Raw genomic sequence first — 14,712 nt, 5'->3', positions numbered from 1 at the left:
AATGTGAGACAGGAAACCATCAAAACCCTAGAGGAGAAAGCAGGAAAAGACCTCTCTGACCTCAGCCGTAGCAATCTCTTACTCGACACATCCCCAAAGGCAAGGGAATTAAAAGCAAAAATGAACTACTGGGACCTTATGAAGACAAAAAGCTTCTGCACAGCAAAGGAAACAACCAACAAAACTAAAAGGCAACCAACGGAATGGGAAAAGATATTTGCAAATGACATATCGGACAAAGGGCTAGTATCCAAAATCTATAAAGAGCTCACCAAACTCCACACCCGAAAAACAAATAACCCAGTGAAGAAATGGGCAGAAAACATGAATAGACACTTCTCTAAAGAAGACATCCGGATGGCCAACAGGCACATGAAAAGATGCTCAACATCGCTCCTCATCAGGGAAATACAAATCAAAACCACACTCAGATATCACCTCACGCCAGTCAGAGTGGCTAAAATGAACAAATCATGAGACTGTAGATGCTGGAGAGAATGTGGAGAAATGGGAACCCTCTTGCACTGTTGGTGGGAATGCAAATTGGTGCAGCTGCTCTGGAAAACAGTGTGGAGGTTCCTCAGAAAATTAAAAATAGACCTACCCTATGACCCAGCAATAGCACTGCTAGGAATTTACCCAAGGGATACAGGAGTACTGATGCATAGGGGCACTTGTACCCCAATGTTTATAGCGGCACTCTCAACAATAGCCAAATTATGGAAAGAGCCTAAATGTCCATCAACTGATGAATGGAGAAAGAAATTGTGGTTTATATACACAATGGAATACTACGTGGCAATGAGAAAGAATGAAATATGGCCCTTTGTAGCAACATGGATGGAACTGGAGAGTGTGATGCTAAGTGAAATAAGCCATACAGAGAAAGACAGATACCATATGGTTTTACTCTTACGTGGATCCTAAGAAACTTAACAGAAACCCATGGGGGAGGGGAAGGAGAAAAAAAAAAAGAGGTTAGAGTGGGAGAGAGCCAAAGCATAAGAGACTGTTAAAAACTGAGACCAAACTGAGGGTTGATGGGGGGTGGGAGGGAAGCGAAGGTGGGTGATGGGTATTGAGGAGGGCACCTTTTGGGATAAGCACTGGGTGTTGTATGGAAACTAATTTGACAATAAATTTCATATATTGAAAAAAAATAAAGTCATCTACAATTACCGTATTATTATCAGTAAGATTGCTTATGTTTGTGATTAATTTATAAATTTGGGTTCTACCAAGTTGGGGGCATAAACATTTACGATTGTTATCTCTTCTTGATGGATAGGCCCCTTAATTATGACAATAATGCCCTTCTTTATCATTTGCTACCGTCTTTACTTTAAAATCTAGTTTGTCTGATATAAGTATGGCTATTCCAGCTTTCTTTTGACTTCCAGTAGCATGATATATGGTTCTCCATCCCCTCACTTCCAATTTTCAGGTGTCCTCAGGTCTAAAATGAGTGTCTTGTAGACAGCATATAGATGGAACTTGGTTTTTTATCCATGTTGATACCTTATGCCTTTTGATTGGGGCATTTAGCCCATTTACATTCAGAGTTATGACTGAAAGATATGGATTTAGTGTCATTGTGTTATCTGTAGGTTTCATGATTGTGGCAATGTCTCTGGTCCTTTGTAGTCTTTGCAGCATTCCACTCACAGAGTGCCTGCAGGGTTGGTTTAGTGGTCATGAATTCCTTCAGTTTTTGTTTGTCTGGAAAAGCCTTGATCTCTCCTTTCACTCTGAATGACAGCCTTGATGGATAAAGGATTCCTGGCTGCATATTTTTCCTATTCAGCACATTGAATATTTCCAGCTACTCCCTTCTGGCCTGCCAAGTTTCAGTGGACAGGTCTGCTACTACCCTTGTGTGTCTGCCCTTGTAGGTTAAGGCCCGTTTGTCCCTAGCTGCTTTCAGAATTCTCTCTTTATCTTTGTATTTTGCCAATTTCACTATGACATGCCTTGGGGCTGACCTGCTTCTGTTAATTCTGAAGGGAATTCTCTGGGCCTCCTGGACTTGGATGTCTGCTTCCTCCCCCAGATTAGGGAAGCTCTCAACTATAATTTGGTGAAACAAACCTTCTGCCCCTGTCTCTTTCTTCTCCTTCTGGAATTCCTATGATACAGATATTATTATATCTCATTGAATCACTTAGGTCTCTAATTCTCCCCTCGTGGTCTAATATTTTCCTCTCTCTCTCTTTTTCAGCTTCATCATTTTCCATGTTATCTTCTATTTCACTTATTCTTCCCTCTGCTCCTTCATCCTTGCTGTCTCTGCATCTAGTTTATTTTGCATCTCATTTACTGCATTTCTTAATTCATCATGACTATCTCTTGTGTCCTTGATCTCTGCAGCAATAGATTCTCTGCTGTCTTCTATAGTTTTTTCAAGCCCAGCTCTTAGTCTTATGACTATTATTCCAAATTCTTGTTTAGATATATTGTTTATATCTGTTTTGAGCAATTTTTCTGGCTGTCATTTCTTCCTAGAATTTTTGAGAATTCTTCTGTCTAGTCATTTTGTCTAGTTTTCTGTCTTTTACGTGTTTTAATAGTTTGTTATGTGTCCTGCCCCTGTGAGTACTACTATGTTAAAAAGGGGTCATATACTATCCAGGGCCTGACCCTTCAGGAGGTGTTTTTGGAGTGTGTCACATGCTCTCTGTTGTTGTGACTCTGGTTGCTTTATACCCCTACTCGCACTGGTGGTTTGGACTTTCCACCAGGCGTGCTTTGATTTGTTCATTGAAGTAACCCTGGAAAAAATTAAAAAGGGGAGGGGGTGGAAGAAGCCTTATCCCATAGAAAGAGGGAAATGACAGAAGCAGGGAAAGAGAAAAAAAAATTGAGCAGGCAGAGAATCAGAGAAACTATATGGCTTAATCTAGAGAGAGAGAGAAAAATAAATAAGGAGGAGATACAGAAGAGGTGTAAAATGCATAGATTAAAAATGCCTGCTTAAACAAATTAACAACCAGAATAGAGAAGGGAAGGAAGAAGAAGAAGGAGAAAAGACAAGAAAAGAAAATATGTATTTCCAAAAATCAAATCAGAAAATGAAAAACTGCCGGACCGTTGTCCGATGGTGCCCTGGAACCAGTGGTTGTGCTGGTCTGGAGGAGGGACCCTCTGGTTGGGTAAGGGTCAATTCTCCCTCCAGCAGATATGCAGTTGCCAGGCATGGTGAGGCAGGGTTTGGTGTAAGCAGTCCAACCTCCACTGGGGGCCTGCTGTCCTGTTCCCTGAAGCCCCACCATGTTGGTGATTGGAGGAAAATGGCATCGTCGCAGTTTCTCCTCCCTAGACCAAACCACCCTGTTCAGGCAGCCCTCACAGCACAGCACAGGCACGATCTGGTCAGTTTGTCCCGCTCCACAGTCTCCTGCACCTCTCAGGCACTCAGCTGGGATTCAAACCCCAACGTCTTAAAGGATCCCACTCCACACACCCGGGTTCTGGGGTGGCACCACTCTGCCAAGCTGACAAAGGGCCTCTCAGGACAGAATCTTAAGCAGGATCCATGCCCAGCACAGAGCCTGATGTGGGGCTCCATCTCACAACGCTGCGGTCATGACCTGAGCTAAAATCAAAAGTCGGACACTCAACTGACTGAACCAACCAGGCACCACTCTACCCGAGTTCTAATCTTAATTCTACCACATACTAGCTATGTGACTTCTTTACCCTCTGTGCTGTGGTTTTCCCATCCATAAAATAAAAATAATAGAGTTGATGTGAGAATTAAGTGAGTTAATAAATAAAAATTATTTAGAACAGTACTGGCACATAGTAAACCCTCAATAAATGTGAGTAATATAATAAGTATTATTGTTATTACTTGATACAGACAAGTCTAGAATTATAGAGGTGCGTACTTAACACCAGGGCCCGGGTAGCTCAGTCAGTTAAGCGTCGACTTCAACTAAGGTCACGATCTCTCAGTTTGTGAGTTCGAGTCCCCCATTGGGCTCTGTGCTGACAGCTCAGAACCTGGAGCCTGTTTCGGATTCTGTGTCTCCCTCTCTCTCTGCCTATCTGCTGCTCGCACTTTGTCTCTTGCTCTCTCAAAAATAAATAAACATTAAAAAAAAATTTAATACAAAACAAACAAACAAAAAAAAGACAGGGCCCAGCTTTGCACAGTGGCAGTATCATAGCCAATGAGGTTTATCCGAGGCGCGATTATTGCTAATTGAAAACTTTTCCCAAAAAAGACAGGGCCCCGGAAAATCTTTCCGTCTGAAAATTATTAATAAAAACACTTTAGTCACCTTTTTAGGAATTCAAGAAGAAAGCCTGTTCTCTGCCAGAGGTATGACTAGAAGGAATAAAATCTCCAATGATAACCTAAATCCCAAGGCCATCATGTGTGAGTGTCAGGTTCCAAATCAATTTATATAATACATAAATCTCAAAGAATTAATATAAAACTGTCACCAGCTAATATCTTTATGGAAAAAAATTAAATTGGATCCCAATTTCACTCTAAACATAAAAATCAATTTCAGGTGAATTAAAGACTTAACTATGAAAAAGAAATACTTAAAAACTTTTAGGAGAAAATATTGGGAAATATCTTAACGTCCTCAAAATAGTGACAGGCTTCTATTTTCCTTATAAAGGCTAAGTTATCTGCTAAATGTGAGAAGGGCTAAGGTTGGAGTAGGAATGGAAGTTTGAGAGAATGGAGATTGTTAATTAGTTATTTCAGAGAGTAAAAGAATAAACTAACTGGGAGAGGGTGGGAATCACATAATTCCTAGGTAGTGCTGAGGGCCACCAGACACTGATGGTCAAGATTTCAAAGTGTTCAATCTGCTGAGCTATATAATTTTCTCTAGAAATGATGTCAGCCACGAGGAAAAGCCAGGGTTGGGAGTTTTGTAAGACAGGTGCAACCAAAGGGCAATTTAGGGTACTGAAGACTGTAGGGTATTCGAGGTACACAGACCAGTGATTTTCAAGTGGATAAGGAAGAAAAGTGAAAACAGGGAGACTGGTGGGTAAGGACAAAGTTGAGGGATAAATGGATAGAAGGTCCCAATGAGGTATACAGAACCAATAAGCTGTCTGGTGAAGAAATGAGCAGCCAGATGAAGAAAAAAGGAAAGCAGTGAATATAAATGTGCAATATTTAACAACAAGAAAGGAAATTTAACTATAGATACGAGTAAGATAATATACTATACAACTCCGTGATAATAAAACTTTTTAACTCGGGGTGCCTGGGTGGATCAGTTGATTAAGCATCCTACTTCGGCTTGGGTCACGACCTCACTGTTTGTGAGTTCGAGCCCCACGTCGGGCTCTGTGCTGACAAGCTCAGAGCCTAGAGTCTGCTTAGATTCTGTGTTTCTGTCTCTTTCTGCCCCTCCCCGGCTCGTGCTCTCTCTGTCTCTCAAAAATAATAAAAATGTTTAAAAACAAAAACAAAAACTTTTTATCTCCACGAAACTAAAATTCCTAGGATAAATGAAGTGACTAACAATGCAAATAATCTCTTCATCCAATTAATCTATTATGTTCCACCTTGTATAGAAAGCAAATTAAATTGATTTCTAGTGTAAGGTAAAATAACTGTTACTTAAAATGCACTATTACCCAACAGCTAAGCACAAAATAACAAAATGCTACTTTTCGCTTCAATTTTTAAACTAGCTTCACTCCATTTAAAATGTACATATAAGACCTTGTATTTCTTTACAGTGAGCTTCTGAGTGGCCAAGACTGTCTTTCTCATCTTAACAGCTCATCAGCTTAACAGAAAGCATATATAACAATGGCTCAGTAAATATTACTGAATAAATTGGAAGATGGAAAAAAATATATAAACAAATGAAAGAGGAAATTCTGCATATGAGTACTCAGCGCTAGTCACTAGATGGCATCACTTCCCCAAACTGGGAAGACGTTTTACATCTTCCGAAAAGGAATTTTATATACACGGTTCTAGCTCTTTATAGTAAGTGTGAGGATAAACAGGAAGCTCGTAAAAACTTTCAATTCATTTGCACATGGAAGTGCTCGAGATTTAGAAATCATTAACAGAGAAGATTGAAACCAAACATCAGCAGTAAGCCAGGCATCTGTTTGGCTGATGATCTACAGGATGACTACCTCTTCTAGTCTGCTACACTCTTCTAAAGTTTGTCACACCAGTTGGTCCACTAAAAGCACAATATATGTTGGGGTGGGTGGCTCAGTCGGGTAAGTGTGTCCAACTCTTGAGTTCCGCTCAGGTCACGATCTCATGGTTTGTGAGATCGAGCTGTGCACTGGGCTCTGTAACTGACAGTGTGGAGTCTTCTTGGGATTCTCTCTCTCTCCCTTTCTCTCTCTCTGCCCTGCCCCTGCTCTTTCTCTGTCTCTCAAAATAAATAAATAAACTTGAAAAAGTAAATAAAAGCACAAAATGTGATGTTCTTACATAATTTTTCAGAGAAGCGTTCCGTATTGGTCATCATTGTATCAATGAAATCTTTAAAATTCACTTTTTTCGTTTCTAAGGAGAAAAGAATATTTTCTTCAATATCTTCAAATGTTAATTATGACAACTATAGAATTATGTAAAATAAATTATAGGGAGATAACATGATTATAGCCATCAGCTAATACCACTAAAAATATATGGTTCTAAGAGGAAAAAGCGATTCAACACACAAGGAGAAAGTAAAACTGAAAAATGCCAGGAAAGTTAATCAAAATCTTTCTAGTTACAAGCGTACAACATTTTTAATTTTAACTTACATTATCTTGTCTTGGCCTGACAACAACTCAAAGATATGTCGGTAAAGAATTAGTGTATTATTTTATACATTTTAAAAAATACTTAGACATGATATCATGATTTTTTTCCCCAGGTCACAAAAGGAAATACAAGATCAGAGATTAGAAGTGAGCTTTCTTGACCTCTGGTTTCTCCCACCTCAGGCTACCATTCACTTTGTTATCTTTATTCCAGTATGCTTTTGAAACTATTAAACATTTTAATAGTCATTCTATACTTAGAAAATGTCTTTCTTTGATTATATATAATATCCCAATATTAGAATGGATAAAGATTTCTAAGAATTTTCTAAGGCCGCATATAAAGGTTTTATATAAATAGGATGAGCTTTTGATAACACTACTCCTTTGTTTATCCCACTAAAAAAATCAAATTCCAGTTCTAATCTATAAAAGATAAGGCACAGCCTATTGCCTATTTCCAAGATAAAGAATCTTTGAGAAGTTTACTTTAAGGAGCACCAAATTACTTTGTATTCTTAACCAAATATTTAAAGACTTGAAAAAAATGAGACTTTGAAAAATTCTAGGCGAATGTTAGAGTTAATGAAGATTTACATTCACTAACAGGAACATATAACTTTCTAAAGCAATAGATTCCCTATTTTTGATAATGTCTATTTGATACACAAATGTTTTAGCTGAACCACTGAACCCACCTCCCATTTGAAGAACATTATTGTTTTAAGGACAAAATTACTTTTTATTTTTATTATTTTTTAATATAGTTTATTGTCAAATTGGTTTCCATACAACACCCAGTACTCATCCCAACAAGTGCCCTCCTCAATGCCCATCAGCCACTTTCCCCTCTCCCCCACCCCCATCAACCCTCAGTTTGTTCTCAGTATTTAAGAGTCCTTATGGTTTGCCTCACTCCCTCTCTGTAACATTTTTCCCCCTTCCTCTCCCTCACAGTTGAAGAACATTATTAACACCACTGCATCTGCGTCTGTGCTTCCCCCATTCTATTCTACTGCTTCTCTACAGAGAGAACATTGCTGAATTTTTTAAAATTAACCAAGGTCTTGCTTTTTTACATAAAATTTTACACAGGATAAACAAAATATTCCTTAATTTTGTTTTACAGCTCTATAAAAATAATCACACTATAGCAACCTAGACTTGCTTTTTTCATTCAATATATTTCCAAGAACCATCCATATAGTATATTGCTATAGTTCATTTTCACTAACGTACACATTATCAGTATTTCATCATGCATCAGTGGTAAATACCACAATTTATTTATACATTCTATCACCGATCATGTTGTTTCTTTTTGTTCCTTCCTTCCTTCCTTCCTTCCTTCCTTCCTTCCTTCTTTCCTTCCTCCCTTCCTTCCTTTTTCTATTAGGATCAGAGCTGCTATGAGCACTTTTAACATGTCTCCTTGCACATCAGTGCAGAGATTTTCTGGGATGTATCACTAAAAAATGGATTTTCTAAGCCATGAAGTATGAAAACCTTACAGAATACTACATAATGTTTTTCAAAGTTCTTTCACCACTTTTGCCTTATTTACCAACAATTAAATTAACAGACCTTAATTTTTGCCAATTTGGTCAGCATCAAAAGGTATTTCATTGTGACCTAAATTTTGCATTTCCCTGATTACTATGATGTATAAAAAGACTTCATATGATTATTAGCAACTTATGTTTCTTCATCTGGCAATGGCTGTTCTTGTAATTTGGCCATTTTTCTCTTGGGTTGTTAATTTATAGGGGTTTTCTATTTATTCTCCACAATGATCTTTCGCTGTTATGAGTGTTACAAATAATCTTTACTCTGGAATGCCTGGGTGGCCCAGTCAGTTAAGCATCCAACTTTGGCTCAGGTCATGATCTCACAATTCATGAGTTCAAGCCCCGCTTAGGGCTCTGTGCTGACAGCTGGGAGCCTGGAGCCTGCTTCAGATTCTGTCTCCCTCTCTCTCTGCTCCTCCCCATCTCATACTCTGCACCTCTCTCTCTCTCAAAAATAAATAAACATTAAAAAAAAATTTTTTTAATAATAATCTTTGCTACATTTGTGGCTTGTATTTTCATTCTGTTTGTATTACCTTTTAATAAAGAGAAGTTCTTATTTTTAATGTAGTCAAATGTATAAATCTTTTCTTTTCTGGTTAGTGATTTTGTATCTTAAAAATAATTCCTTGTAACTCTAAGTCAGAAAATTTTTCTTCTTTCTCTAAAGAGAATTTTAGTGTTCGTATCTGGAAATCATTACTGAATATGATATATAGGTAGGGATCCAATTCTATTTTTTACATTTGAATAATTAATTATTCCAGCACCATTTATTAACTGGTGCTTCCCCTCCCCCCCAGTAATCTGCCACCTCATTATATATGTTTCCTTATATGTGTGTAGATATATTTGGAAGTTACTTATCCTGTCCTATCAGTCAATTTCTCTATCCCTGTGCCATTTTCACACTGTTTTACTTACTGTAACTTTATAATGAGTCTTAATATCCAGGGTAGCAAGATCCCTCCAACACCACTCATACACCCTATCCACGTTTTTCTTCCTCAAGAGTGTTTTAGCTACTCTTGATCTTTGTTTATGCATACAAATATTAGAATCAATTCATCAAAAAAGTCAGGGTTTTATTAGAATTGCTTTAGATAAGTAAATTAATTATGAGAATTGGCAGACTTGGGGGTCTCTGAGTCCATTAATATGGGATATATTCCAATTTATTTAGGTATTCTATAATGTCTTTTAACAAAGTCTTATTTTCTCACGTAAGGCACATAACTTCTATTTGTTCTATTCTTTTTTTGCTTTTCATTATGGAAAAATTTTAATACACACAAAATAAGAAATATATTGTAATAAAAGTTCACATACTCTTCCTGTACTCTTCACATACTCTTCATGGCCATTCTTATTTCATCGATAGCCCCACACACTTGTCTATCTCACAACCACCCTTTCTCTTTAGAAAAGATGCTGCTAAGTTATAAGGGTAGAGATACTCAAAACTAGTACCTTCCTTATGAATTATAGGCTTTGGCATAATAAAGAGTCATTTGTCCCATTTAATGACTTCTGTCCTGACCTCTTCCTTGTCAGAAAGCAAAACCACAAACTCTACTTTCTTTTTGTTTGTACTTTTGCCTATAGGAAAAAAATGTCTGGAAAGACTGTTAATACTGGATATTTCTGGATCATGGGATTTTGTGTGTTTTGTTGTGCTTTTGAGTATTTTTCTGTATTGACTTCATTTTAATGGACTTTTTTCTAATCAAAAAAATAAAGTCATTATTCTGAGGGAAAAAAATAGCAAAGTGACCATCTTTTCACATGTGTCAACCCAGTTTTCACTTACTGTCAGCTTCAGTCAACTCTGTGATCTTCTCAAATTCTGGCTTAGAAAGGTAAACTCCAAAATGCTGAAGACAAGTATTCATATCCTCATAATCAATATTTTCATCTTTAATTTTATCAATGGCTTTAATGACATCAGTCAACACTGAAAATAAAGCAGTATGCTAATGAGTATTAAATATAAGTCAAAAAGAAAACACCAATAGTAAGATGAATTTTAGTTCTACCACTAAATAAACAAGCATAGAAAATAACTTCAGAAATGTTATATATGAAAAGAATTACCAGAATCTTTAATACTGAAAACCAACAAAGTACAAAATGAGAGCCAAAAATATATTCTACTTTGCTATAATCTCTGTATCGAAGGAAGTGCCAATTTAATTGCAATTTAAGTGCACAGGAACAAAAATATTATACAATTTCCCCATTTAATTTTCTAACAATTTAAAATTTCTTAGTAGTCTGTTTCTCGGTAGCAGATACAGAAATAAGTAGAAAACTTTCAATCCTGAATAATGAATTGGGGTAAGATTTTGTAGCAATACATGGCTCAGTCCCTGGTTAATCTTAGTTTATCTTCTGTGTACATAAATATTATCACTTGGAAATAACTATCCCACATGTCTTTTTATGATACTTTGGAATATATGCTTCACAAATTTGGGCAGTATTCCCTCCATTAAATTTAAACAAATTTTTACTGCAATGAAAGCTTTAATGTTTATTTTTGAGAGAGAGAGAAAGGCACAGCATGAGTCAGGGAGGGGCAGAGAGAGAGGGAGACACAGAATCTGAAGCAGGCTCCAGGCTGTCAACACAGAGCCAGACATGGGGCTCAAACTCAGGAACGGCGAGATCATGACCTGAGCCAAAGTGGACCCTCGATCAACTGAGCCACCCAGGTGCCCATGCAATAAAATTTTCTTAAAATAACTTAGAAACACATAGAATTATTAAGGGGGTCGACAGGTATGCATGCGGGTGTGTTTTTGTGTAAATTTTGGAACAAACTAAACTCAAATAGATTTTCTCTAATAGAAGATTAGGATAGGGAAAGTGAGGAAGCTGGGCAGTGGAGGGCATTAAAGCCATTATCAGGAGTTAATCGACTTTAGGCAGTCACTGGATGTCATTATGGATTACTAAACAAAGAAATGATCAAAATGATGTCTGAATTAGATGATTCTTAAAACGATTCTTAAAAAGGTAATTTTTATGTATAAATATGTAGAACAAGATATATGATACTATCTTGTGAAAGGAATTTTTAGATGAAAAAAATTCTCACTTAAAAGTAAATAGCTGATGGGGCACCTGGGTGGCTCAGTTGGTTGGGCACCTGACGTCAGCTCATGTCATGATCTCATGACTCATGGGTTTAAGCTCTGTGTTGAGCACTGTGCTGACAGCTCAGAGCCTGAAACCTTCGGATTCTGTCTCCATCTCTCTCTGCCCCCTCCCACTCTCGTTCTCTCTCTCTCTCAAATATAAATAAACATTAAAAAATTTTTTTTAAAAAAGTAAACAGCTTGTGAGTGATGTCAGTAAGATGGTTGAGTAGGACGCCCTGGACCCTTCTTCTCCCCACAAACACACTGATTCAGCAGAAATTAAAAAATAAATTCCTTTTGTGAGAAATTAGAAACTAACGGACAGGCTCTTGTATCCCAGGAGAATGCAAAACCAGACGTACTGAAGCTGGTACAGAGATTTGGGACACCCTCCCACAAGTGCTGCCTCCAATGCAGCACCATATGATCCAAAAAAGACTCTAGCTCCCAGCTTCAACCAAGGGGAAGAAGAGTTTGGTCCACATATCCAGAAATTCAGCTTTTCCAAAATGCCTCCCCAGAAGATTGGCGTCTGTTTTGCCAGCCTTGGAGCTCTGATGGGTCTAGCACAGTCCAGTATTTGGGGTAGAATAAAGCGATGGCTTGGGCTGGTAGAAAGCAGTGATCTTCCCCTCTGTTCAGCACAGGATTAGATTAAAATTCCGAGCTGTTAGTTTCCTCCTGGAGAGGTAAAGAGTTTATCCAGCACATCAACTTTTTCAGGGCGTCCCAAAGAACCATCAGCTATCTTGTCAGTCCTAGAGCCTGGGGAAGGAAAAAGGTGGTAGAGGCCTAGGGCCTATCAGGCTGGGCCGATGGGTGGGGGTCTTCTCCTGTATAGGGACAGTATGTGAGGACTGGGAGAGCTGCCTGCTTTTTCTCTTGCACAAACACCAACACAGAAAGTCCAAATGGAGATTTAATGACTAAAAAATATGATGACTGAAATTAAAAGTTCAGTGGATGGACTCAACAGCTAAAAGGAGGAGAGAAAGGTAAGAATCAATGAATTGAAAGCAACTGAAATCATCCAATGAACAACACTGAGAAAATAAACTGAAGAAAAAAATGAACAGTTCCAGAGACCTGTAGGAATATAAAAATGATCTAACATTTGTGTCCATCAGAGTCCCAGAAGAAAAGAGACTTAAAAAGGCACTCAAAGAAATAATGCCTGCACACTTCCCAAATTTTTATCAAGAGACATTAACCTACAGATCCAAGACGAAAGTGGACCTCAAACAGGATAAATCCAAAGAAATCCATGTCAAGATCCATCATAATTAAACTTCTGAAAACTAAAGACAAGGGAACATTTTGAAAGCAGCCTAAGAAAAACACTATAGGGAAAGAAAACCAATTTGAATGACAGCATTTCCAGCAGAAACCATGGAAGCCAGAAATAAGTGACACAATATTTTTCAAGTGCTGAAAGTAAAGAACTATCAACGTAAAATCCCATATTCAGAAAAACTATTTTTCAGGAATGAAGAGGAAATCAAGATGTTCTCAGATGAGAGGAAACTAAAAGAATTTGTTGTCAATAGACCTAAGAATGGATAAAGGAAGTTCTTAAACAGAAAATAAAGGATAAAACAAAAAAACTCTGGAATATCAAGAAGGAAAAAAGAAAATGGTAAGTCAAAATATGGGTAAATATAGTAGGCTTTCCTTCTCTTGAATTTTTTAATCAAGTCTGATGGTTGAAGTAAAAATAATACCACCTGATGTGGTTTTAAATATATATAAGGAAATATTTAAGGTAATTATATCATAAAGGAGGGAGGGATGTATATGGAGATAAGGCTTCTGTATTTCACTTGAACTGGAAAAATGATGACACCAATAGTGTGATAAGTTATGTATATATACCTGAAGCAACAACTTTAAAAGAGATATACTCTGAAACACTATAGATAAATCAAAATGGAATTCTAAATATGGGCAAAAGATTTGAATATATATTTCACCAAAGATATATGAACAGCTAGTAAGCATGTGCAAATAAACTTGACATTATCAGTCATTAGGGAAATGCAAAATTAAAACCATAATGAAATTCCACTACACAATTATTAATTATAATGATTATAAACAAAAAGATAATACCTAAATGTGGAGGATAGGAAGAAACCAGAATCCTTACACATTGCTGGTGAGAATGAAAATGGTATAGCCACTTTGGAAAACAGTTTGGTAATTTCTTTAAAAGTAAAACATAAATTTACCATATACACTAGCAATTATTCTCCTAGGAATCTACCCAAAAGAAATGGAAACATGTCCACAGAAAGACTGCAATGCAAATATTAATTTCAACATTATGCATACCAGTCCCAAACTGCAAATAAGCAAAGGTCATACATTGGTGAATCATCAACAAAATGGAATATACCTATAAAATGTAATATGGACTTATTTAACCATACAAAGGAACAAACTACTGATACATACAACAACATGAATTAGCCTCAAAAAAAGTGAAGTCAGGCACAAAAGACCACATGTTTTATGATTTCATTTATATTAAATGTTTTTTAAAAAAAGGCAACTTTATGGAAACAGAAAGCAGATCAGTGGTTGCCTGGGAATGGAGGTAGAGATTAATGATAAATGGGCACAAGAGAATTTTAGGAGTGAAGGAAACGTTACAAACCTGGATTGTGTCCACTTCTGATTATATATCCCAAAGAATTGAAAGCAGGGGCTCAAAGAGGTATTTGCATACCCACATTCACAGCAGCACTAGTCACAATTGCCAAGAGGTAGAAGCAACACAGGTGTCTATTAATGGATGAATGGACAAACAGAATGTGGCATATACATGCAATGTGATATTAGCACGAAAAGGAAAGAAAAATCTGGCACGTGCTACGACATGGATGAATCCTGAGGGCATTATGATAAGTGAAATAAGCCATTCATTCACAAAGACAAATACTATATGATTCCACTCAAGTATCTGGAGTAGGCAAATTCACAGAAACAGAAAGTAGAATGATGGTTGTCAGAAGCTGGAGAGGCACAGATGGGTAGTTGTTGTTCACTGGGTATAGAGTTTCAGTTTTGCAAGATGAAAAAGTTCTAGAGATTCGTTGTACAACCGTGTGAATATACGTAACCCTAATGTTATTGAACTGTACAGTTACAAATGGTTAAGATGACAAATTTTATGTTACGTGTTAGATACCACCATTAAAAATAAATTTTAGGGGCACCTGGCTGGCTCAGTCCAAAGAGCA

General features: G+C 37.2%; 2 pseudogenes; one reads left to right on the top strand and one right to left on the bottom strand.

Moving 5' to 3' along the window:
* The window catches only part of LOC144615173 (EF-hand calcium-binding domain-containing protein 13-like), a 99,209-nt pseudogene that overhangs the window by 32,900 nt on the left and 51,597 nt on the right, over window positions 1–14,712 (bottom strand).
* Window positions 4,144–4,270, top strand: LOC144615210 (U4 spliceosomal RNA; annotated as a pseudogene).

Source organism: Panthera onca (genome assembly GCF_046562875.1).
Source record: "Panthera onca isolate mPanOnc1 chromosome E1 unlocalized genomic scaffold, mPanOnc1 haplotype 2 h2.Chr16_ul_9, whole genome shotgun sequence".
In the NCBI taxonomy this organism is placed as follows: Eukaryota; Metazoa; Chordata; class Mammalia; order Carnivora; family Felidae; genus Panthera; species Panthera onca.
This window is presented reverse-complemented; position numbering and strand designations above follow the sequence as displayed.